General features: G+C 27.2%; 2 pseudogenes; one reads left to right on the top strand and one right to left on the bottom strand.

The window, feature by feature from the left end:
• The first annotated feature begins 13,872 nt into the window (after positions 1 to 13,872).
• On the top strand, positions 13,873 to 17,744 carry LOC131183605 (lupeol synthase-like; annotated as a pseudogene).
• Positions 17,745 to 17,904: 160 nt separating this feature from the next.
• On the bottom strand, positions 17,905 to 21,132 carry LOC131183589 (pleiotropic drug resistance protein 1-like; annotated as a pseudogene).
• Positions 21,133 to 25,501: the final 4,369 nt, after the last annotated feature.

The following is a 25,501-nucleotide window of genomic DNA, read 5'->3' as shown; positions in this document are numbered from 1 at the left end:
TCACTATCCTCAATATAGTCAATCAAATAAATGGAGCTCAGCTCCCTCATCCAAAGAGGTAACTCTCTCAATATTCACACATAATCATAATAAATTACAATAACATCAAAAGATTTAAATTATACAATTCCTGACAAAAGCAGAATATTAATAGTATATGTGGAGTTCTATATTTCAAATCAATAGAAAGAAATATACATATTTGCTGTTAATAGACCTACGAGAAAGAAAGCAAGTTAATCACAAAAATGTCCTCCTGTAACCTGAAAAAATAGGGTGAACAGGAGTGAGTGATCGACTCATAGAGTAAAATATTAATTTGATACAATTTACGTAACTATCTAAGTCTAATGCATCTCAATATGAAATGCAACACATTTACATATTTCAAACAAATCAAATCATATTCACATAAAAGGTAATTTGGAGCACTCATACAATCGTGTGTCAAATCCATCCATACATATATGTATATATGGGAGCTGATCCCCAATGCAACTCTTTTAATTTTAATATCTGCCAACAAGATCAACTAGAGCCAAATTTTAGCGTAATAATCCAAATGTGGAGTCGGTGAGATCAACTCAAATCGTACTCACCCGACTTATCCATAAAAAGAATAGGGTCCCAGTGAGTCAAGCTCCAGTCGCGTCTACCCGTCCTATCCATATCTATACTCACATCACACCCACGCCAACACACACACACACACACACAGAGTTCCAAATTACCGTAAAGTAACATCCACAACAAATTCATCATATACATATGTAATACAAGGCGTACATAATAATTAACTACATACATATATTTATACGTAAATGGATGAGCATGTCTTAAATATATAATTATATTGAAATTATAAATAAAATCCATATCTTCTCACAGGTCAACTAGAAGCTCTTTGTGGCGGTTGAGTGGAAGAAGAGAATGACTATGATCACTTAAATAATTATATTATACTTTCATTTGTACTAACTCAAAATAAGACTTTAAAGAGACAAAAGATATCCTAACTTTTGTGAAAATTTGACAATTTTTACGTACCTATGACCTACCTAACTGCAAAGTAGCTTAAATAACACTTCTAAGGTCACAGGCCTCAAGTTCACATCTTAGTAGCATCACATGGCCACTCCTGAGTCCTCCAAATCAGGCAAAATTCACATAATCAAACAATTCATTTATAATCCTTAAAAGCGACATTGCAAAAATTATCCAAATTAGCTCTAAAAATTATAATATTGTGCCCCATGATCCACCAAAATGCTATAACATTATTACAAAAAGAAATACAATTTTCTAACCATCCACGAATATTTTATGGATTTTTATTCTAAACTCAATATTAGACAAAAATGAACAATTAGAAGTTTGGGTTTACCTACCTAATTCCGGCGCTTGAAACACATCAGAGGCATCTGAAAATGGTGGTGAAGCGTAATTTTGACTGTTTCTGGGCTGCTCCAGCACTCATCTGTCGACTTAAAAATACAGATCGGTAGCGGTGAAATTTCTCTGAAGCGAAGGTATCTCTGTGAACTTCACAACATCAAGAGTTAAAATATAATTTTTATTTAATTAAATAAGCTCATTAAATGCTCGAAAAAAGTACTGCAAAGTTCGCGGGATACATCAAATTTTCGGTGTCAAAAAATTTTGAAATTTATATCACCGTGAAACCCTCGCCGAGTAGAGCGCGCCGGTAGTCTCGGATTCACTGTGGGATTCCAACTTATATTATTAAATATAATTTCCACTCAGTGTGCAGAGTGCCTTCCATGTTAGTGGACTACTAAATAATTTTATGATATGTCGAACTATGTTAATAAATGAAATACATTTTTTTAGTTTAAATAATAATTTAAAAAATATATATTTTTAAAGTATATATATGATCTTAAATTAACTTTTTGAAAAAAAAAATCTTAAGTGACTTAAAAAAAATTGCTTAATATTATTAGAGTAAATTACAATTTAATTTTTGACATTAATAAAACTTACCTATTAGTTTTCATTGATATTTTAATAAAATAATTGAATAATTACATAAAAAGATTAACTTATAGATTTATTTAAATATAAAAGGTTAAATAGATAAATTTATGTAAATTTATTAAATTTAATAGATTAAATTATAGATATGTACATGAGTTTATGTCCTTGTCAGGTACTTAAATCCTCTGCATGATTCAATTTTTCAATTTATTTGCCTTTTTTTCCCTTCTGATATTTGATTGTGAAAGTAAATTGTTTGTGGTTGAAAAATTTAGCTGGTTTATTTAACTTGGATGGTTTCAGTGTCTGTCCAACCTCAACTATGATTTATGGTTTCAGAATTATGAAGACAGAACATATACATATATATAGATAGATATATAAATGTATCCCTTTTCAAGTTAGAAAGAAATCTGCAAGAGTGTAATAATTTTGTTCTTTTATTATCGGAGACAGGTACTTACCAAAGACCATTAATTGGGCTCTTCTTATGTCATCATTCATGGTAAGTGCTAGTTATGCTACATCTATTTTCTTCCTTCGTTACTGCTTGCCACTGAAATGTCAATGTTGCAGATTTGCTTTAAAAATAAAGGACCAGACACTTGAACTTATTTTAATTTTTATTTTCTTGTAAAGATGTAGATGTATTTCTACCCACTTAATTGATAATTATAGTAACATCACTTGAATAAATCCTAGGAATATTTGCTTTCAAAATAAAGGACCAGACACTTGAACTTATTCTAATTTTTATTTTCTTGCAAAGCTGTAGACATATTTCTATCCACTTAATTAATAATTATGTTAAGTTAACATCACCTGACTGTAATAGGTTTAGAGACTGTTGGAAAGAAATTTGCCTTTCCATTGCATTAGTTTAAAATAAATCATTTGTAAGAAATAAATTTAATTAAAATTTTATTTAATTATTTTTTTTAATTTTTTAAAAGAATTTTTTAATTTATAAAATATTAAATCATGAAAATTAATTAACATTTTTACATGATAACGAGAAGATCATTAAATCACATAAATTATCATAAAATATTTATTTATTTAATATTTAAATTTATTTAAATTTAATTAAATTTTAAATTTATTTTAAATTTTATTATTATTATTTGAATATTATCTAAATCTTTTTAATTTTATTTATTACCTTCAGGCACTCCAAGCCATGTGGCACTCATCCAAGGGCTTACTTGTTTGCAGATGGGTGAATTATATAAATAATTTCGTTTTGTTATTTTCTTTATTTATTTGTGGGTTTTAATGCTTTTTGGTGAAATTTGTTGATGGCGGAGTTGAGGTGACATTTAGAATGACGTGCATGCCAGAATATTAATTTAATGTCAAAGTTTTGTGAAAAGTTAAAATTAATGTGAAGTTCTTAATATAAAATTAATAAAATAAAAATAAAAAAATAATTTATATTTAAGATTAATTAAAAATTAAAGATTAAAAATTTAAAATTTAAAATTTAAGCATTTATAATTCAAAATTTTTGTGGTATTTGAAAAACAAAATTTTTAAATTTTCAGTGGGAGAAAATTTCTCAATTAATGAACAATAGATGATTTTTATATAGAATTTTACTCCTATTTCAATAGTAATGAGATCAGAATTAAGAGGAATACAGACGGAAACAATAACAAGGCGAGAGCTACCCCCCCCTCTTTTAGATATTTAAATCCTATTATTTTGATTTTTAAATTAGGAGATATGTAAATGAGTTCCTAGCACCACCTTTTGTTATTAAAAAAAAATAGATATAAGTATTTAATGACTTTTTACATTATTTAAATTATTAAAAATCTTAATTTTAATGACTAATTTTATTAATTTGTTTCTAAAAATTTATCTCTAAATTAGAAAATAATATTTTTTTCAAACTTAATGTTTAAAATTAAATGTACCATCAATTACAAAAAATAGATTAAATATTGAAATAAAAAAATGTCACGACTTAAATTGTGGGTCAAATCGATACTAGGACTTTAATCAGTATAAGGCTCCTAAAACTAGTAGTAAGTCTAATCGTTCTTAACCCAACTATAAGGCCTATTACTGTATCTCAATTTCAAGAAAATAAACGGACATAGTTCGGCTATAAATTGGACTATCCAACAGAAAGTTTTCAATTCACCCCACTGTGAACATAAAATAACTCAACATATCTCAATTTGGGAAGTTCAACTCACCCTCACTATCCTCAATATAGTCAATCAAATAAATGGAGCTCAGCTCCCTCATCCAAAGAGGTAACTCTCTCAACATTCACATACAATCATAATAAATTACAATAACATCAAAAGATTTAAATTATACAATTCCTGACAAGAGCATAATATTAATAGTAAAAGCGGAGTTCTATATTTCAAATCAATAGAAAGAAATACACATATTTCTTTGTTAATAGACCTACGAGAAAAAAAGTAGGTTAATCACAAAAATGTCATCCTGTAACTTGAAAAAATAGGGTGAACAGGAGTGAGCGTTCGACTCATAGAGTAAAATATTGATTTTAGATACAATTTCTGTAACTATCTAAATCTAATGCATCTCCGAATATGAAATGCAACACATTCACATATTTCAAACAAATCAAATCATATTCACATAAAAGGTAATTTGGAGCACTCATGCACTCGTGTGTTAAATCCATCCATACATATATGTATATATGAGAGCTGATCTCCTATGCAACTCTCTTAATTTTAATATCTGCCAACAAGATCAACTCAAGCCAAACTTTCGCGTAATAATCCAAATGCGAAGGTCAGCGAGATCAACTCAAATCCGTACTCACCCCGACTTATCTACAAAAAGAATAGGGTCCCAGCGAGTCAAACTCCAGTCGCGTCTACTCGTCCTACTCATATCTATAACCACACCACACGCATGCCAATACACACATACACACAGTTCCAAATTACCGTAAAGTAACATCCACAACAAATTCATCATATACATTTGTAATACAAGGCGTACTTAATAATTAACTACATACATATATTTATAAGTAAATGGATGAGCATGTCTTAAATATATAATTATATTGAAATTATAAATAAAATCTATATCTTCTCACAGATCAACTAGAAGCTACTATGGCTGTTGAGTGGAAGAAGAGGACTGACCCTCATCACTTAAATAATTATATTATACTTTCATTTGTACTAACTCAAAATAAGACTTTAAAGAGACAAAAGATATCTTAATTTTTGCCGAAAATCTGGTAGAATTTTTCCTATATCTATGACCTACCTAACCTGTAAAGTAGCTCAAATAACACTTCTAAGGTCACAAGCCTCAAGTTCACATCTTAGCAACATCACGTGGCCCCTCCTGGGCCCTCCAAATCAGGCAAAATTCACATAATCAGACAATTCATTTATAATCCTTAAAACTGACATTATGCAAAAATTATCCAAACTAGCTCTAAAAATTATAATATTGTGCCCCGTGATCCACCAAAATGTTATAACATTATTACAAAAAGAAATATAATTTTCTAACCATCCACGAATATTTTATGTATTTTTAATCTAAATTCAATAGTATACAAAAATGAACAACTCAAAGTTTGGGTTAACCTACTCTAATTCGGCGCTTGAAACACATCAGGCGTCGAAAATGAGTGGTGAGGACTGTAATTTCGACCCATTTCTGGGGTTGCTCCAGCAGCTCATCTGTCCGGCTTAAAAATACAGATCTAGGCGCGGTGAAATTTATGTGAAACGAATGTATCTATGCGAAGCTCACAACATCAGGAGTTAGAATATAATTTTTATTTAATTAAATAAGCTCATTACATGCTCAAAAAAATACTACAAAGTTCGTAGGATCCATCAGATTTTCGGTGTCGAAAAGTTTTAAAATTTATATCACCGTGAAACTCTCGCCGAGTAGAGCGCGCCGGTAGTCTCGGATTCGCTGTGGGATTCCAACTTATATTTAATAATATAAGTTGTCAATATGTAACTGATTTAAGTTGTAAATAATTTATGATTGATGTGGTATTTAATTGTTATTTTAATTTGATCTTAATATTTTCCAATTATATAAATTTTTGCTAAATTTTTTTTTCTCTATTTTTCGTATACTTACAATTTTGTTTGAAAAAGTGTAACTTAAAAAAAAAAAAAATATATATATATATATATATATATTAAAAAAAAAATAAATATACAGACTTCATAATTTTTTTAATGTCACTTATTATTATTATAATAAATTAAATTTAAACTTATTAATATTATCATTATTATGAATTATAATTTGTAAATTTTTATTCAATATGTAAATATACAATGACCCCTCAAAGAAAATTTTCAGACTTTATTACTAGTTTGTTTCATTATCATCCCCTTAATTTTAATTTGTATGATAAAATATTTAAACTTTAATTTAATATCATCCAAAATTCATCTAACTAAATTTCATTGAGTGCTGTAGCTAAAAATTGACTTAGACATGTCTAAATAAATTAAACATAATAAAAAATAGTTCAAAATTTGATCTATTCTATAATAAGGAAAAATTAGATGAAATAAAAGAATTTTAATCATAATTAAAGAGATTGTTTTCCCATTTATAAGGAGAAAATTTTTTTTTATTGTATCTAATCCATCCAAATATGTCCAAATTAATTTCTGGCTGAAATATACCTAACAGAGTTTGACTATAAAAATTTTAGGTGATAACAAATTAAATTTAAATATTTATGTGATAAAAAAAAACTTTAAAGCTACGTAACAATAAATGAGCAGAAGCCTCATCATGACGTGATGAGAAATTATTTTATATAAATAAGTCTTATTCATATTTATGTGTATATATTTAATTACTTTATAAATGTTATATTATAGAAAAGGACTCTTAATTTTTTTAATATTTTTAGGATTTTAAAATTTGATTAAATTATTTATTACATTTACAAGCGGCACTAAAAGATTCTAGAGTGAGAGTGAGAGTGTGAGAGGAGAAATTATTAGGTAGGCTGTCCTCTGCTTAAGAAAATAGTGTGGCAAGAAAGGGTCCACTCACGTGTGCCTTCCGTGTTGATAGACTACCAAATAATTTTATGATATGTCAAATTATCTTAACAAACGAAATAGATTTTTTTAGTTTAAATGATAATTTAAAAAATATATATTATGATCTTATGATTTTTTAAGTATATGCATGATCATAGATTAACTTTTTGACAAAAAAAAATCTTAAATTTATGCGCTTAATAAAAAAATTATTTAAATATTATTAGAGTAAATTATAATTTAATTTTTGAAGTTTAATAAAACTTATTTATTAATTTTCGTTAATATTTTAATAAATTAGTTGTATAATTACCCAAAAGATTAATTTATAAATTTATTTAAATATAAAAAATTAAATAGATGAGTTTATGTAAATTTACTAAATTTAATAGATTAAATTATATCTGCTCTTTACTTTAAGAGTTAAAACTGATGATAGATACGCCAAATCACGGAACTTCGATGCAAATGTCAATTTTCATTCTTCATTAATATTAGCTTGCCACTGAAAAGGCAATTTTGCAGATTTTCTTTGCCTAATATCAACACATTGAGAAATGACTGAAAATAAATCTAATTACTTGTTGGTGGGCCATAAACGTACATGTCTGACGGAAGCATTTAATAATAGAAATGACAATCAATAAAATTTCTAAAATTTAATTATTATTTTTTATATAATTATTATATTTATTTAATTTTATATAATTAATTATTTATTTATAATAAAAATATTTCTACAGTAATTTTTTTTAAATATAAAAAATATCGCCAATGTAATTTTTAACGTAAAGTAAAACATAATTTAAATTTTAAAATTTAATAAAATTTATAATTTAATTTTTTATATTTTTAAAAATAAATAATTTGATTAAGAGATTTAACAAAATTTATAATTTAATTTTTACATTAAAAATTTTAATTAAGTTATTATTAATTTTAATAAAAACTATCAAAATAGCTCTAATTTTATTTTTAATTTAAAAATAATTTAATTTTTAAAAATTTATTTTAAAAGTAATTTAATTTTTAAAATCAAGCTAAACTTATAAATTAATTCAAGTACTTTTTAATTAGTTTAATTATCGATATTTTAATAAATTTATAAGTTAATTCTTTTAATTTTTTATTAAATTTAATAAAAATATTAAAATATTTTAACTTTATTTTTAATTTAAAAATAATTTAATTTTAAAATTTTATTCTAATAATGAGTTGTGTCTATATTCATTTTTTTAATATATATAATAACATAATATAATATATAAAAATATTATAAATTGATATATATATATATATATTAAAATAATAACTTTTTAAAGGTTGATCAAATATCAATTGTATTTGATATTGAATTATAATTTATATATAATTTTTACATTTATAATTTTCAATTTATATATAATTTTCAATTTATATATATAATTTATTATTAGAGTTTACCTAAATCATAAGTTACGGATAATATATTTTTTTTTCTCTTTTTTCTTTTTATTTGATTTGAGTTATGATCATTTAATTGATAATGTGCTGCATATGTTATTTTAAATAGTCAAATTCTTTGTAATGTTTTAATATTAGATGGCTAATTTTAAATATTTTATTCTAATGAATTAATATTTTTTAATTAAATAATAATTAATAATAAAATAAAATTTTGATTTAAATGACTTCTTATTCCTTACCGATAAATAGTTGATACAATGTGTCATTTCAGATACACAAAAAAAAAATTATTAGAAAAATATTTTCTTCTCATATTTTGCTTTTAAATTTTTCTCCTATCTGCTCTATTTTTATTGTTTTTATTCAAAATTTATTGGTCTCGTTATCAGAACTTATTTATATTTTTATTGATTCCTGATTTCCTATATAATTAAGAAGAGTATTGAACCCTGGAAGATGGTGGCTTGGGTTAAAATTATATCTTTAAGGACAATGTTGCCACACCTTTGACTAAGATTTTAATTTTTTATCATTTTATTATTATTAATTTTCAAAAGAATTACTTTCCAATTTTAGTTGAATAAATATATATTTATCAGAAATTATCTTTCAAATATATTTATATGCAATAATAAAGCTTGATAACACCCCTGCTCCAACCACTAGAGGAATTGTCCACTTTGGCTAACTCTATTCTGAGACTCACGATTTTGTACAATAGGTGAAATGGAGAACTTTCCCAGAAGGTCACCCATCCTAGCATTTATCTCAAGCGAACATGCTTAACTTCGGAATTCTTCCAACTCTCCAGGCTATTCCACCAAAAAGCGCATCTAGTGATTAGTATCATTCTTGTGTCCCGCATTCCACTACCCTAGGTAGCTTTGCTATCCTAGAAGCCTACTAGGAGTTTACTCTTTTATGCCACTCCTTGCCTTCATTGGACCGCTTCCCCAAGTCGGGTCATCACAGGCCCATCCGCTTCCTCTTTGTTTGTCCTCGAACCACACATCTACTAGAGGGGATCCGGCTATGATACTATTTGTAACGCCCTGCTCCAACCACTAGAGAAATTATCCGCTTTGACCCACCCCATCCTGAGCCTCACGGTTTTATCGCATGGGTGGAATATAAAACTTTTCTGGAGGTCACTTATCATAGCATTTCTCTCAAGCGAGCACACTTAATTAGGGAGTTCTTCCAACTCTCCAAGCCATTCCACCAAAAGATGCCTCTAATGATTAGTTCCCCCATTTCAATGTATGATTCGATTCATTCCTGCGCCTCGCATTCCACTACCCTAGGTAGTCTCGCTATCCTAGAAGCCTGCCAAGAGTTTGCTCTCTTATGCCACTGCCTTCCCTTATTGAAAAATTTGACTAAATTGATGATATTTCAATATATATGCATATATTGTATATTTCATTAAAATTTTAATTTTTATGAAATTTGTATATTTTATAATATAAATTTAAGCAATAATCATTTTTAAAGAATTATTTTATAATCTATGAGGTTAATAAAAAAAATTATACTTTATAAAATTTTAAAGATATAATATTTTTTAAAAATAATATAATAAAATATTAATTTTAATAAATAATAATTGTTTATATTTTTTATTATTAAAATTAAATAGTGCAATTCATTATTATTAATTTAATATAATTTTTAATTATATTAAAAATAAAAATTATAAATTACTCATAAAAATTGAGCTCATATTTGCTGCAACTAGGTGGTGGTAGGCTCTTATCTACTTAAGAATTTCTTTCCGCGCAATGTGGGGCGTGAGGGAGTGATTCCGTGTCTACGAGGAACATGAGGGTATCTGGTCGTCAGGCGCACATCTACCGTCCAAAAAAAACTTTAAGAGGGTGTTTGGTTTACCTGTTGGGTTCAGTTGATAGCTGATAGACATCCAAACAGGTAAATTATGGTGTTTGACAAGCTTAAAAAAATAGAGCTGATAGTTGATGGGCAACTGATATGATACCCATCATTGCGATTTGCGGTTTATTTTTTAAATTTGTTTCTCATCAGCTGATAGTTGATCTGATTTTATTTTTTATTTTGATCATATTATCCTTTTTTATTTAACTTAAAAATTAATATTTTTAATATTTTTATTTTTTTATTTATAATTTTAATATTTTAATTAACGTATTTCAATTTTGTTAAAATATTTTTTATTAATAACATAAAATATAAAATATTTATTTATATCCAAAAACTTAAAATTAATTATAATTTTTCTATTAATATCAATAATTATTTTATTATTTTATCTTTATTTTTTAAATTATTTAATTATCTTAAAAAAATAATTATTTTCTTATTTCAATAATAAAATAAATGATATAATATAAAAGATTAATAATTATATATTTATTTAAATAATATAATATATTAATTTAATAATTATATATTTAATTTAATAATAAAATAAATAATATAATATAATAAATTTATAATTTTATATTTATTTAAATAATAAAATAAATTATATGATATATACCATTATTAGTCATTTCACATATTAACACTAACAACAAAATATAATTTTACCAAACACTTAATATAAAGCAGTATTATCATTTATCGGTTATATTTATCATTATGATAATAGCTATCAGCTAATAGCTATCAGTTGTATTCAACAGTTAATCCAAACAAGCCCTTAATCAATTTTATTAGAAATTTAAGCCTAACATTAAAATTTAGATATTAAACAAATTACCAAGAGATTTCAAAATTTATAAGTGATATACTCATATCTACATAAGCCTGCAAGAAAATGACCAAAAAAAAAAAATGGAATTATGCTCTTATGTCCAACCTAAAAGCAGGTGCTAAGGTGGGCCATCAAACTATAAATAGGTCTCCAAATCTGGAAGCAGGCAATAAGGGGAAGAGAAGGGCAGCCAGAAAAAATAGAATAGATGGAAAAAGACAAATGGAATAGAGGGAGAGAGAAATACAAATAAGGGAGAGAGGTGGAAAGAGATAAAAATAAAAAAAAATGCAAACAACTATAAAATTTTAGATGAAATTATAAACTATTGTAATATTTAATGGTCAAACAGTAAATTATTTAAATATTAATAAAAAAAACTAATTATGTGATAGAAGGAAAATTAAAGGATTATTTTTTTTCTCTAAAATAAATATATAATCTACGTGCCAGAAATATATACATGAATCATTTACGAACAAAATAAATTAAATATAATAAGTTATAGTATGCCTACCATATTGAGCCAAGCCTCAAAAGAAATAATAATAATAAAACAAAGAAAAAAAACAAATTATTGTTATGGTTACACATGTTATAAATTTTAGGATAATTTACAAGTTGATTTTAAAGTAATGATAAAAATTATAATTTAATGTCTATTTTTAAGAGAAAAAAGTTATTTTCTTAATTATATTTTTGTTAATATTTAATAGAATAGTCGTTTATTTAAATTCATTATTAATGAGTTGAAGGCTTTAATAATTTAGTTCATCATATTTTACCCTTTTATAATAATTTAGATGATATTTGATTTAATTTTTAAAGGCAACAAATAAACATTTAAATAGATGAACCTGTTTAGTAAATTTATTAAAAATATTGTTTACAAATACACTTTGTATTAATTCTGCTTTTATTTCTCTGACTAGTAGTTAATTTGATTTTTATTTATGTTATATTATTATTTTAAAATTTATTAGTTATAAAATTAATTTTTTATCTATTAATTATTTAAAGTTATATATATATTATTAATTATTTTACATATTAATAATTTACACATAATTTTATTAAATAATTATAATTAACTATTAATTATTATAAAATAATTATACTTGATTATATCTAATAATTAAATCAAATAGATCTCGGTTGTTAGGTTTAGACTAAGGGAGTATTTGATTTACTTGTTAAGTGCGGTGATAGTGATAGACACCCAAACATGTAAAGCGTGGTGTTTGGTAAGTTTAAAAATAGAGTGATAGGTGATGGGCAAGCGATATGATACCCATCAAGCTGCGGTTTATATCACTCTATTTTTAGAGTGTTTCTCATCAATGATAATTAATCTGATTTTATTTTTTATTTTAATCATATTATCCTTTTTATTAACTTAAAAATTAATATTATCAATACTTTTTTTATTTATAATTTTAATATTTTAATTAATATATTTTAACTTTATTAAAATATTTTTTATCAATAACATAAAATATAAAATATTTATTTATATTCAAAAACTTAAAATTAATTATAAATTTTTCTAATAATAATAATTATTATTTTATTATTTTATCTATATTTTTAAAATTATTTAATTATCTTAAAAAATAATTATTTTTTTTTATTTTAATAATAAAATAAATGATATAATATAAAGATTAATAATTATATATTTATTTAAATAATATAATATATTAATTTAATAATTATATATTTAATTTAATAATAAAATAAATAATATAATATAATAAATTTATAATTTAATATTTATTTAAATAATAAAATAAATTATATAATATATATCAATCATTTCATATATTAATAATAATAATTAAATATAATTTTATCAAATATTTAATATAAAACAACAATCACCGGCTATTAATCATCAATTATCGCTAACAATAGGCTACAGTTATATTCATATGTTAATCCAGCCCTAAATGCTTCAACTTATCCAGTGGATAACCTTACCATTTCCTCTTTTCTTGTAATACAGTTTCTAAGGGAGAAAAAGTTTAAACAAACAATTCCTCAAGTTACGGTTGAAGATGGCGAGGAAATCACAAGTGAAACTGCTACAGCGGCTTTAAGGAGGAGCGTCCACCTGTTCTCAGCCTTGCAGGCCGGTGATGGCCATTGGTGTGCAGAAAATGGAGGGCTACTGTTCTTTTTGCCTCCTTTGGTGATTATTCTCTGAATCTCCATTTCCGTTATGATTACTAATTATTAGCATTACTATAAATCCATTATCTAACTCATCATTTCTTGCAGGTTTTTCTCTGTACATTACAGGACATCTTAATGATGTGTTTTCTGCAGAGCATCGGAAAGAGATGTTGCGTTACATATATTGTCATCAGGTAACATTGGCATGTAAAAGAAATAAGATTTTCCATAATTTGAAGCTACCCTTTTTCTTGTTCTGAATTTTAAAAGTGGAACTTCTGCCTTCCAGAATGAAGATGGTGGATGGGGAATACACATTGAAGGTGAGAGCACAATGTTTGGTACAGTTCTCTGCTATGTATGTATGCTTATACTTGGCGAAGAAGGAGACTGTGCCAAAGAAAATGCTTGTGAAAGAGGGAGAAAATGGATTCTTGATCATGGTGGGGCAATTGCTATACCATCTTGGGGAAAGACATGGCTTTCGGTATGATCATATTTACAGTTGGTAGAGTGAATTTGTTTGTCCTCTAGATTAATTCTAATTACATCGATTCACTATAGTTAATTTAGTTCCAAATGGTCAGAAATTTCCTCTGCTGTAGATACTTGGTGTGTATGAGTGGGATGGAAGTAACCCTATGCCCCCAGAGTTTTGGGTCTTTCCTACTATTTTTCCCTTTCATCCAGGTTTTCATTTTTATGTTAATTATTATTCTTTTGGGTTTACAAGATTAAGTGTTTAATATGAATAAGGAGAAACTGATCTTCTAATCTTCTTACATAATCACCTTATATATTATTTCATAACTGCAGCAAAAATGTTCTGTTACTGTCGGATCACTTACATGCCTATGTCGTACTTGTATGGGAAGAGGTTTGTTGGTCCAATCACACCTCTCATTTTACAAATAAGGAAGAAATCTATAATGAACCGTACCACAAAATCAATTGGAAGAGCGTGCGCCATTTATGTGCAAAGGTGAGAGTTTGATCTAATGTTCACTTTTGCTTTTCAAGAATTGATCTGCAACTGTAATTTCACAACATTTTTTCTTGTTCATGGCAACTATTGAGTCCATTAATTGTTCAGACAAATAGTGTGTGATTATACGAAAATGAATTGTTATTGCAGGAAGACAACTACTATCCCCATCCTATGATACAAAAATTGATATGGGATGCTCTTTACACTTTTAGCGAGCCTCTTTTCACCTGTTGGCCCTTAAACAAATTGAGAGAAAAGGCTCTCAAAATAACGATGGATCACATTCATTATGAAGATGAGAACAGCCGATTCATTACCATTGGATGCGTCGAAAAGGTAATTCAGTTATGGTTCGATAGAAGAAATATATTATGGATATCTTACTAATAATTTTTGTCTGCTATATATTGGTTCTCATTCTTTGAATTCTTGCATATTCAAATGGACCAGCCACTTTGTATGCTTGCTTGCTGGGTTGAAGATCCCAATGGGGATGCTTTTAAGAAACATCTTGCTAGGATAGCTGATTACATTTGGGTAGGAGAAGATGGAATAAAGATGCAGTTTGGTACATAATTCACGCTTACATTTATTAGCATGTTTTATTTTGAAAGTATCCCAATAGAAGAAGTATACCAGAAGTTAGAATAGAATACATTACTATGCTGAATTCAATTGTAGAGTTTTGGCAGTCAAATATGGGATACAAGTCTTGCCCTCCAAGGTTTGATTGCTAGCAATCTCTCTGATGAAATAGGACCTACACTCAAGGAAGGGCACAACTTCCTCAAGAATTCTCAGGTTTCCAATTTTATGAACTAAAATGGTTTCTTCTTTTACCATCAAGAATATGATGTATAACAAGTGATTTTTTTTTTACTATTTTGTTTTGTTCTTTGTTTTCTGATACCATTCAACTCCAAAAGTTAACTGAGAATCCTTCTGGCAACTACAAAAGAATGTTTCGTCATGCATCCAAAGGAGCTTGGACCTTCTCTGATAAAGATCATGGATGGCAAGTTTCTGACTGCACAGCAGAAAGTTTCAAGGTAATTATATTGTTTTTGTGAAAGTTTAAACAGGATGAGAATTAAGCATTATGATAATTTCTATGTTAACTAAATTTTATTGTTTTCCATAGTGTTGCCTGCTTTTCTCATTGATGCCTCCTGAAATTGTTGGTGAGAAAATGGAAACTGAGAAGATGTATGATTCAGTCAATCTAATACTTTCCCTTCAGGTAATGGTTAGTTGCACTGAAAAAATACCATTAGATTAATAGTATAATGATCAATGTTTGCCTTCTTGTGTAGGAAATCATAAATTCAAATTAATCCTGTCATTCCTTTCCTCTTTCCTTTGAACAAGAAAAAAAAAGATTATTCTAACACCTTTATCATATTCACTTATATTTGCTCCTTGCTATTGCATAGTTTTCACAAATTAACATCCTGCATAATTTTACAAACTATTGCAGAGTAAAAATGGTGGTTTCTCAGCTTGGGAGCCAGCAGGAGCGAGATCATGGTTGGAGGTAACTAATTCACTGTGAACCAAACTTATTAATAAAACTTTCTTCAAAATGCTACTTGCATTTTATGAGAGATATTGAAACCAAAATTTGAATCCTTACCTAACTTGAAGTTTATATGTTTGATTTTTTAATATGGCGTTTGAAGTATTTTTCCAAAGGGTCCAGAGGTATTAATTTGTTTGAATGGTTGTTTGATAAAATTATGATATATTGATTGACCTGTGCCAATTGTTTCAACTAGTGGCTAAATCCTGTGGAGTTTATGGAGGACCTTGTAATTGAGCATGAGTAAGGTTCTTATACCATTTTCATTTGTAAAAAGCTACAATAGTCTTAAAACCTTTCCTCTTCCTCTAGGTATAGCCTATAGATACCTTAATTTCCCTAGAAGACTAATAAAAATAGTGATTCAGGTATGTGGAGTGCACTTCATCATCAATCCAAGCATTAGTTCTGTTTAAAATGTTATACCCAGAGCACAGGGAGGAAGAGATTGAAAATTCCATTGCAAGTGCTGCAGGGTTCATAGAAGACATACAAAAACCTGATGGTTCATGGTATGGTTAATTTGGTTTTTTCATCTTGTTAGCCCAAAAAATAACAAATATCTATTATGAAAGGTATGGAAATTGGGAATATGCTTCACCTATGGGACATGGTTTGGACTTGGAGGATTAGCTGCTTCTGGCAGAACATATGAAAATTGTCTTGCTATTCGTAGAGGTGTTGATTTTCTACTCAAATCACAAAGAGATGATGGTGGATGGGCAGAGAGTTACCTTTCATGTCCAAAGAAGGTATTGCCTTGGTTTATATATATATATATATATATATATATATATATATATACACACACACTTTTTTAGTATCTTGGAAGGCAATGAATGTCTATTTATCAGAATTTTTGAGCTTCTGATCTCATGCACTATAAGACGACAGACGCTCAACCGTATTACTAAAAAGATATCTTACATAATAGTTAGCTGGGTGTTTCTTCATTATATAAGTTCCATCCACGTGTACTTTGGCTTATTGATTTGAATACAGGTTTATGTTCCTTCTGAGGGTGATCAATCCAATTTGGTTCAGACAGCATGGGCTTTAATGGGTTTGATTCATGGAGGACAGGTTAGTTTACAAATCAAATTAACATACTCCTATAGTTACATGATTGCTTTTTTCATTCAAAGTTGTTCAAACTTTTCTTGTAAACAAGGCAAAGAGAGACCCTACACCCCTTCATCGTGCTGCAAAGTTATTAATCAATTCTCAAACAGAACTCGGTGATTTTCCACAGCAGGTATCTCCTATTGCTCCGCAAACTTCAAAACAAAAAAAAAAATCCGGAACCGTTAATCAATAACTAAACTCTATAAGCTTACAATTTTGTTGTGCCTGGAATAGTGTTTGAATTTGCTATATACGTCCATTGTCTAACTACTTGTGCTCGACTCCAGTGATAAAGTGAGATCACTTTAGGAATGGATGTCTGGATTTGAATCTTACCAATATAAAACTGATGATTTGCTTACATTTACATTTACGGCAGGAGCTCTCAGGATCATTCATGAGGAATTGCATGCTACACTATGCATTATTTAGGAATATTTTCCCCATGTGGGCTTTGGCAGAATATCGGAGGCAGGTGCCATTACCTTCCAAAAATATATGAAATCAATCAGGGATTATGAGTGGTTCCAACACCGAATCAAGAAGCCTGCTGATTAATAAATGGGCATTTGAATCAAATGTGTTCGCTGCTTTGTAATAATAGATGAATTATGATTTATGGTTGATATCAGGGTAATCAACCTAAATTGCACCTTATTTTTCGGTACATTGCTTTACCGATCACGATTTTCATACATGACAATGATGCTTATTAGCATCACTAGTAACTAATGATGCTTATTAGCATCACTACTAACTGATGATGCCTAACGGGTGCATATATATTACTATTTCGAAATAAAAAAATGAAAGTTCTCTAAGAAAATGATACATGATATTTTTTTTGGCCCTCCAATCTCCTCTGGAAATTAAAGGGCCTAATAGAAACAGCAAAAGTAAATGCAAATAGGAATGTAAATCCAAGAATCACAGCTGCAACCACTCCCGGAAAGTCATGTTTGATGCCATAATAATCTCTCACGAATTGTTCCACTGTTTGGCCACCTTCAAGAGTATCCTTCATGTCTGCAAACTGGGATGCAATTAATCGATACAAGGTCCATGACATTGGACATCCCGGGTTAATTAGAAAAAAGGGGTAATCAAAAACGAAAATTACCTAAAACAGGTGAGTTTAAAATTAATTACAAAAAAAATGGGTGAACGGGCTGAGTATGTGACGCTAACTTTAATAGCGTTTTTAAGATTCGGACGATATTATAAATAACGTCTGGACGAAAAGTTTGAAAGGAAAGCTGGACGCTATTCAAAATAGCGTTCAGCTTCCCTTTAGATAATAAAAAATTAATTAAAAAAAATTTTAAAGGTTGGACACTATTTATAGTAGCGTTCAACCTTTTTTTTTTAATTTTTAATTATTTTAGTTTATATTTTAAATAAAATATAAATATTATTTTAATAAATAAAATTATAATATTTAATAATATATATTATAACATTTTCATTATAAATATTATTTTTTAATTTAAAATTAAATTAAAATTTAATAAAATAAAAAAAAAATAATTAAAAAACTTAAGAAAAATTGGACGCTATTATAAGTAGTGTCTAATTTTTTTTTAATTTTTAATTATTTTATTTATATTTTAAATAAAATATAAATATTATTTTAATAAATAAAATTATAATATTTAATAATATATATCATAATATTTTTATTATAAATATTATTTTTTAATTTAAAATTAAATTAAAATTTAATAAAATAAAAAATAAATAATTAAAAAGTTTAAGAAAAATTGGATTAAGTAGCGTCTAATTTTTTTTTAATTTTTAATTATTTTATTTATATTTTAAATAAAATATAAATATTATTTTAATAAATAAAATTATAATATTTAATAATATATATTATAATATTTTTATTATAAATATTATTTTTTAATTTAAAATTAAATTAAAATTTAATAAAATAAAAAATAAAAAATAAATAATTTAAAAAAAATAGCAGCGTCCAATTTTTCTTTTAATTTTTAATTATTTTATTTATATTTTAAATAAAATATAAATATTATTTTAATAAATAAAATTATAATATTTAATAATATATATTATAATATTTTTATTATAAATATTATTTTTTAATTTAAAATTAAATTAAAATTTAATAAAATAAAAAATAAATAATAAATAATTAAAAAATTTAAGAAAAATTGGACGCAGCGTCCAATTTTTTTTTTAATTTTTAATTATTTTATTTATATTTTAAATAAATTAAAAATATTATTTTAATAAATAAAATTATAATATTTAATATTATGTATTTTAAATTTTTATTATAAATATTATTTTTTATTTAAAATTAAATTAAAATTTAATAAAATTAAAAATTAAAATTAAAAAAATAAATAATTAAAAAATTTTAAAAAAAGTTTAACGCTTTTTAAAATTTTTAATTATTTTATTAATAATAATTATTATTTATTATTTATTTTTTTAATTTTAATTTTTATTTCTTTAAATTTTAATTTAATTTTAAATTAAAAATAATATTTATAATATATATTATTAAATATTATAATTTTATTTATTAAAATAATATATATGTTTTATTTAAAAATTAAAAGAAAAATTGGACGCTACTTATGGTAGTGTCCAACTTTTTTTAAATTTTTTAATTATTTTTTTTATTTTTTATTTTATTAAATTTTAATTTAATTTTAAATTAAAAAATAATATTTTATAATAAAAATATGATAATATATAATATTAAATATTATGATTTTATTTATTAAAATAATATTTTTAATTAAATAAAAAATTAAAATTATTTTTCAATTAAAAATTAAATTAAATTAAAAATTAAAATTAAATTACATTACAAATTTTTTATATTTTTTTAATTTAATTTTAAATTGAAAAATAATTTTTTATAATAAAAAATTATAATATATAATTTTAATTATTAAACTATTATTTATTAAAATAATATTTAATTTTTATTTAAAATATTAAAAAAATTAAAACAAAAGCTAAACGCTACTTATAATAGCGTTCAGCTTTTTTTTTTATTTATTTTTTTAATTTGGATGCCGTTTGTATGAACGCTATTATTAATAGCGTTTTGGACATTAAAACACTACTGGTACTAACGTTTTTAGACTCTTGACTTTTTTTCATACAGTACCCAATTTTAGTAATTTTTGTATCTAACTTACCCCTATACGGTCAATTTCCCGGACATCCCTGATAGTAGCATCTCGACCACACAGGCATCCTCTGTTATACACAGATCAGAGAAATGGTTTAGTCCACAGGATAACTCCATATACAAAACAGAAACGGTGAGAATTTCAGAGAATTAGGGGTGGTTAACTCTCACACTTCCAGGGATGACGAAACCTGAAAAGACGTTCCATATTACATAAAATGCTGAAGAAATTATGGATCCAATGTGGAGGTTTGGTGTCACGGCGACGGCCATCATTCCATAGCAGGTGAAGCACAGTTATGTGAAGTACATGAACAGATACCGAAAGAACTTAGCAGCAGTCCATTCGAATCCGATCATTGCATATGTGATAAGAGCATTTACAACCGTTTGTGCGAAAATGTATGGAATCTCAACCAGGATCTGTTTCAAAAGATGAGGTTGGTATAAAGATTCGGAACATTCTCCATGGTAAAAATTTCTTAAAATATGTAATAACTTATTACCTGCGCATGTGCATAGGGCAAAGCTGAATACATCCCTGCAGCTCTTTCTCTATAGAAGACAGTTCTTTCAACTGCGACTGCTGGCTGCACAGTTGATGCATTTTGTATCCCATGGAAGAGGACTGTTGCGTATATTAAACCAGCAGAATTGAAAATGTCTTGTTCCTTGGACCTACAATGCATCGGAAATGGGAATAAGAAAAAAAAAGGGTGGAAGCAAACAGTATATTGTAATCAGAAATGCTTTTTGACGCAAAAAAAAAAAAATGTCACAAATGGCACAAATGGATATAAATTGTCTAACTCACCCTTTATATGAATGGAAGGAATATTGGGAGGGAAAATGGTGAACCAAACTTGGTGCCATTGTTGCTCATTAAAGTTAAATAATTTACCAGCTAACTCATAAATATTGCTTGTGATAATTCTAAAAGAATAATTAACAAAGCCAGCTGTCGTTTTGCATTAAATAAAAAAAAGTTTAATTAATATTACAATAAAAGTAACCTATTAGAATGAAATAATCTTAAATGGAACTACTAAAAGAATAATAATCTTGTTTTGAATCTGTTGATTCATATAACTCTTTGAAGATGGAAGTGACAAACGAAGTAATGCGTAGAAGGGTAGTTGCTGATGTATTCGTATATAGTGAAGATGACAATATTTTCAATGAAGAAGATAACACAGTTGATGAAGATACTATCATAAATGAAAACTCCATGAATGCAGGAACTGAGGAAGTGAACCCATGGAGGATGGTCTTCATATTTTTATCAAGGCGATGATGAAGAGCGTTGAAGGTTTCGACATGAGTGAAACTACCATGGATGAAGGTATGCAAGGAAGGAATTTTGTCGAGTATGTTCAACGTAATTCTGTAGAGCGAGTCCACGACCAGGTATGTGGTTTCTAGGTGTGGACAACATGTTTGAGTTTTATCAAGAGCACGCGAGATTCCAAGGTTTTAGTGTTGTAAAATTATGTTCAAAGGGCCAAAAATATTATTGTATCAGTTGTGATAGGGAAAGAAAATTAAATACTAATAAGTCATAAAAGGATTTGTTCAATGAAGAGTTCTTAGAAAGAAGATGAAGATAAAAACAAATAAGGGTTCGTTCAATATGGACGATTCTTTTCTTAGTTTTGTTTGTATATCTACGTATTTAAACTCCCTTTGTGCCTAATAGTTGTCTTCAAAGCACTTGATTATTGTGTAACAAATAGCATACAAATAGGATAAAGTGCTGAATTTATCTGCAGAGTTTTGGCAGTCAAGTATGGGATACAAGTCTTGTCCTCCAAGGTTTGATTGCTAGCAACCTTTCTGATGAAATAGGGCCTACACTTAAGGAAGGACACAACTTTATAAAGAATTCTCAGGTTTCCAAGTTTATGTCCTTAACTGTTCTTCCTTTGTAGAATCAAGACATAAATTATAACTTCGGTCTCTCTACTCTGTTCCGACTTAAAATTTGGAAGGTCACCGAGAATCCTCCTGGTGACTTCAAAAGTATGTTTGGTCATATCTCCGAAGGATCATGGACTTTCTCCGATAAAGATCATGGATGGCAAGTGTCCGATTCCATTGCAGAAAGTATGAAGGTAGTTAATTCTGTTTAAAGTTTAAATTATATTTCAAACAAGTTCAGAAAGTATTAAGTTCTCGTATATGTTTCATAGTGTTGTCTGCTTTTCTCTATGATGCCCTCGCAAGTTGTTGGTGAGAAAATGGAACCTGAGAACTTGTACGATTCTGTCAATGTATTACTTTCTCTTCAGGTATGGATTAGTCGCAATAATACAGTGCTTGTTTATATCTTATTAACCTCAGAAAGTATTTTTGTTTGCTTCTTCCTCATGCATGCTTCTTAGAAAGAAATTAACAATAAGCTAAATTTTATAAAATATTGTAGAGTAAAAATGGTGGTTTATCAGCCTGGGAACCAGCAGGAGCAAGATTATGGTTGGAGGTAACTAATTCAAGATGGTGAACTAATCTTAAAGAATTGAATTGAAAATCTTTTAAATTATCATTCCTCCAAAAGTTTTCAATAATTTTAATTAATTACATTTGTCACACCTTATTCCTCTGTAAGGCATAGCATGATCCCGTAGTATATCTAATCCTTATCGACTCCATCTACCGATAACTCATTAAATATACTACAAGGGATTTTAAAAAATTTTCTTTCTTTTGAAAGTGGTGAGCATTTCTAGCAGGCATTAAAAATATTTAATTGAAGTTTAAAAGTTATGTAAAATTTTTATCCATTTTTATTTTTCCGCAAATTTTCAAAAAATTTCAACAAAGTGCCGACTGTAATTGAGAAAAACTAAAAATTTTACCTGTAGAAAACACTTCTAATATAACACTTAACCAATCTCAACCACCATTAAAACTCAAGTCAACATAATTTTCCCCAATCTCCACAATTTAAATCAATTTTCAACTCAATTATTTCAGAAATAATACTAAATAGTTTTCATTCACATTCAATTCAAGAAACATTAATTTACATTCATCAGTATAAATTACATAAGAAAATTCAAAATAATATTATTACAAAATCTGTACAACTGCTCATAACCGCTTTACAAATGTACATACAGTCAATTATATCAAAAAAAACATGTACAATCAGGGTATAAAATTATACCTGACAAAAGGTCCAAAGGTAGCTCTGAAATCCTCAGTAGCTCACTCTGCTGCTCTACTAGTCTCTCTATCTGCGACAGCAATAAACAGTTATCGCTGAGTACTATGACTTAGTGGTGCACAACATACTAAAAAAAATCTTATGCATAAATCAAATCACGTTTATTCAATTGTAGTGCGAAAATGAAAACAAATACAAACACAATTTATAATTTTAGTCAAAGCAGTCTCATTTCTAAAGTCCCAAAATAGATTTCATAAAAACACCTTGATTATATCATGCCATCGTATAATGTTCATCTCAATAGGCGGAGGCTTATGAGGAATCTCAAGGCTAGCTAGTTCAAACTATGGGTACCCATTCAATTTCTTCCTCTACTTGCACACACCTCAACACTTGAGCGGAGAGAATTCAAAATTCAAAACTAATTCCTCCCACTAGGCATGCTAGTGAGGCATTCAGATATATGGTCATGACACTGTGGTTTCAAAACTATCTTAACATTTTACTAACCATTTATTGACAATTCAAACAAATACAACTAAATTTCTAATAATTTAGGTCAAAAGTATAATATTCATTTCATTCACAAATTTGCAATAAAAATAAATCATAATTTATTCATCAAAACAAATTGTCAAGAGAATTTACAGAAAAATTTTATATTGTGCACAAATCTTGTGCGAGACGCCTCTAGGCCTTGACTCGATGTCTCGGGTTCTTTTCTTGTATTCTTTTCAACTGAAACACACAATTTTACAGTGTTGTAGTTTCATAAAGTATAATAAATTCACAATTACTTATGTCTAGCTCTAATATGCTTAATTTAATATTATTTGAATTTTGCATTTTGATGTTACTATTCACAATACTATTCAAGTTAAATTGTTAACTTTCTTATGCTTAATAGGTATGAGAATTTCAATTTCACCCACATACCACATTTTAGTTGCTTAATTTGTTGATCTTGATTGGCCCTTTAATTTTTAGGTCTCCTAGGCACAATTTCAAATTTTCAGTTTTGATGTCATGTTTTACTTTGTTCCATTAATCTTGTTGTTGTGGGAATTTGGCTAAGTGTTTTTCATAGAAGTTGTTCCTTATTGTCATAGCTTTAATCCCCTTTTGAATCACTATATTCGAGTTTTGTAGCCCAAGATATGGCTATTTGAACATGGCTAGCGGATTGGTCTAACTTGATTTACAGGCACCTACTTTAGTTACGTAGTTTTGGAACACTAATTTTAAGTTGCAAAATGACTGGGTTATAGGCAGAATTTGAGTTGGTGTTCTTCATTAAAGTTGTAGTGCTATGTTATACCTTTCCAATGCCATAAAAATCAGGTCATTTGGACTGTATAGCTAAGTTATGGCCAAATGAACAAACACATTTATTTGGTCATTTTGGTACAATAGTAGTGCATTACTATGTTAATATCATTTTAGGCATTGTTCCTGAATGAAAAATGTGCCATTATTGTTTATTTTCATTCCCAATTGGCTTCACACCAATTGAGTTGGTAAATTTTTAGTTTTAGTCTCTGAAAGAGACCTAGGTCAAGCTGCTAGAATAATGACCCTAACCAATCTGAATTGCACTTGGTTTCTACCAATTCAAACATACCACAAATGGTCCTAATTGACCATTTCTCACCTCAATTAAGATCATTTGCATCAATTAACCATTTCCTACAATTTTTCTCCTAATTTCAAGAGGTTAAGAACCCTAATTACACAATTATGCAATCTAATGCAATTAAAGTTTATAATCAACCTCTATACACTCAATTCAACTTAACTAATACCTCAATTCCATCAAAATCGTGAAATTTCAATACCCTTATAGGTTGGCCGAAAATCCCATTCAGTCCCACAATGATAATTTTCTTTTGATTTAAGTTCAATTCTAGGTTAACTTAACTAAGAACATGAAAATTTAATAAAAGATGTCAAGTTTAAGTACTAACCTTTGTTTGATCTCTACTTCTTCAATTTCTTCCTTTTTCTTCCTTTTTTTCCTTCCTCAATCTTCTTCTCAAGTGAAGATAACAAGCTTTAATCAAAGAAATTTGGGAA

The sequence above is a fragment of the Hevea brasiliensis genome, chromosome 1 (genome assembly GCF_030052815.1).
Source record: "Hevea brasiliensis isolate MT/VB/25A 57/8 chromosome 1, ASM3005281v1, whole genome shotgun sequence".
Classification (NCBI taxonomy): Eukaryota; Viridiplantae; Streptophyta; class Magnoliopsida; order Malpighiales; family Euphorbiaceae; genus Hevea; species Hevea brasiliensis.
The sequence above is the reverse complement of the archived record's forward strand: the minus strand, read 5'-3'. Positions and strand labels throughout refer to the sequence as shown.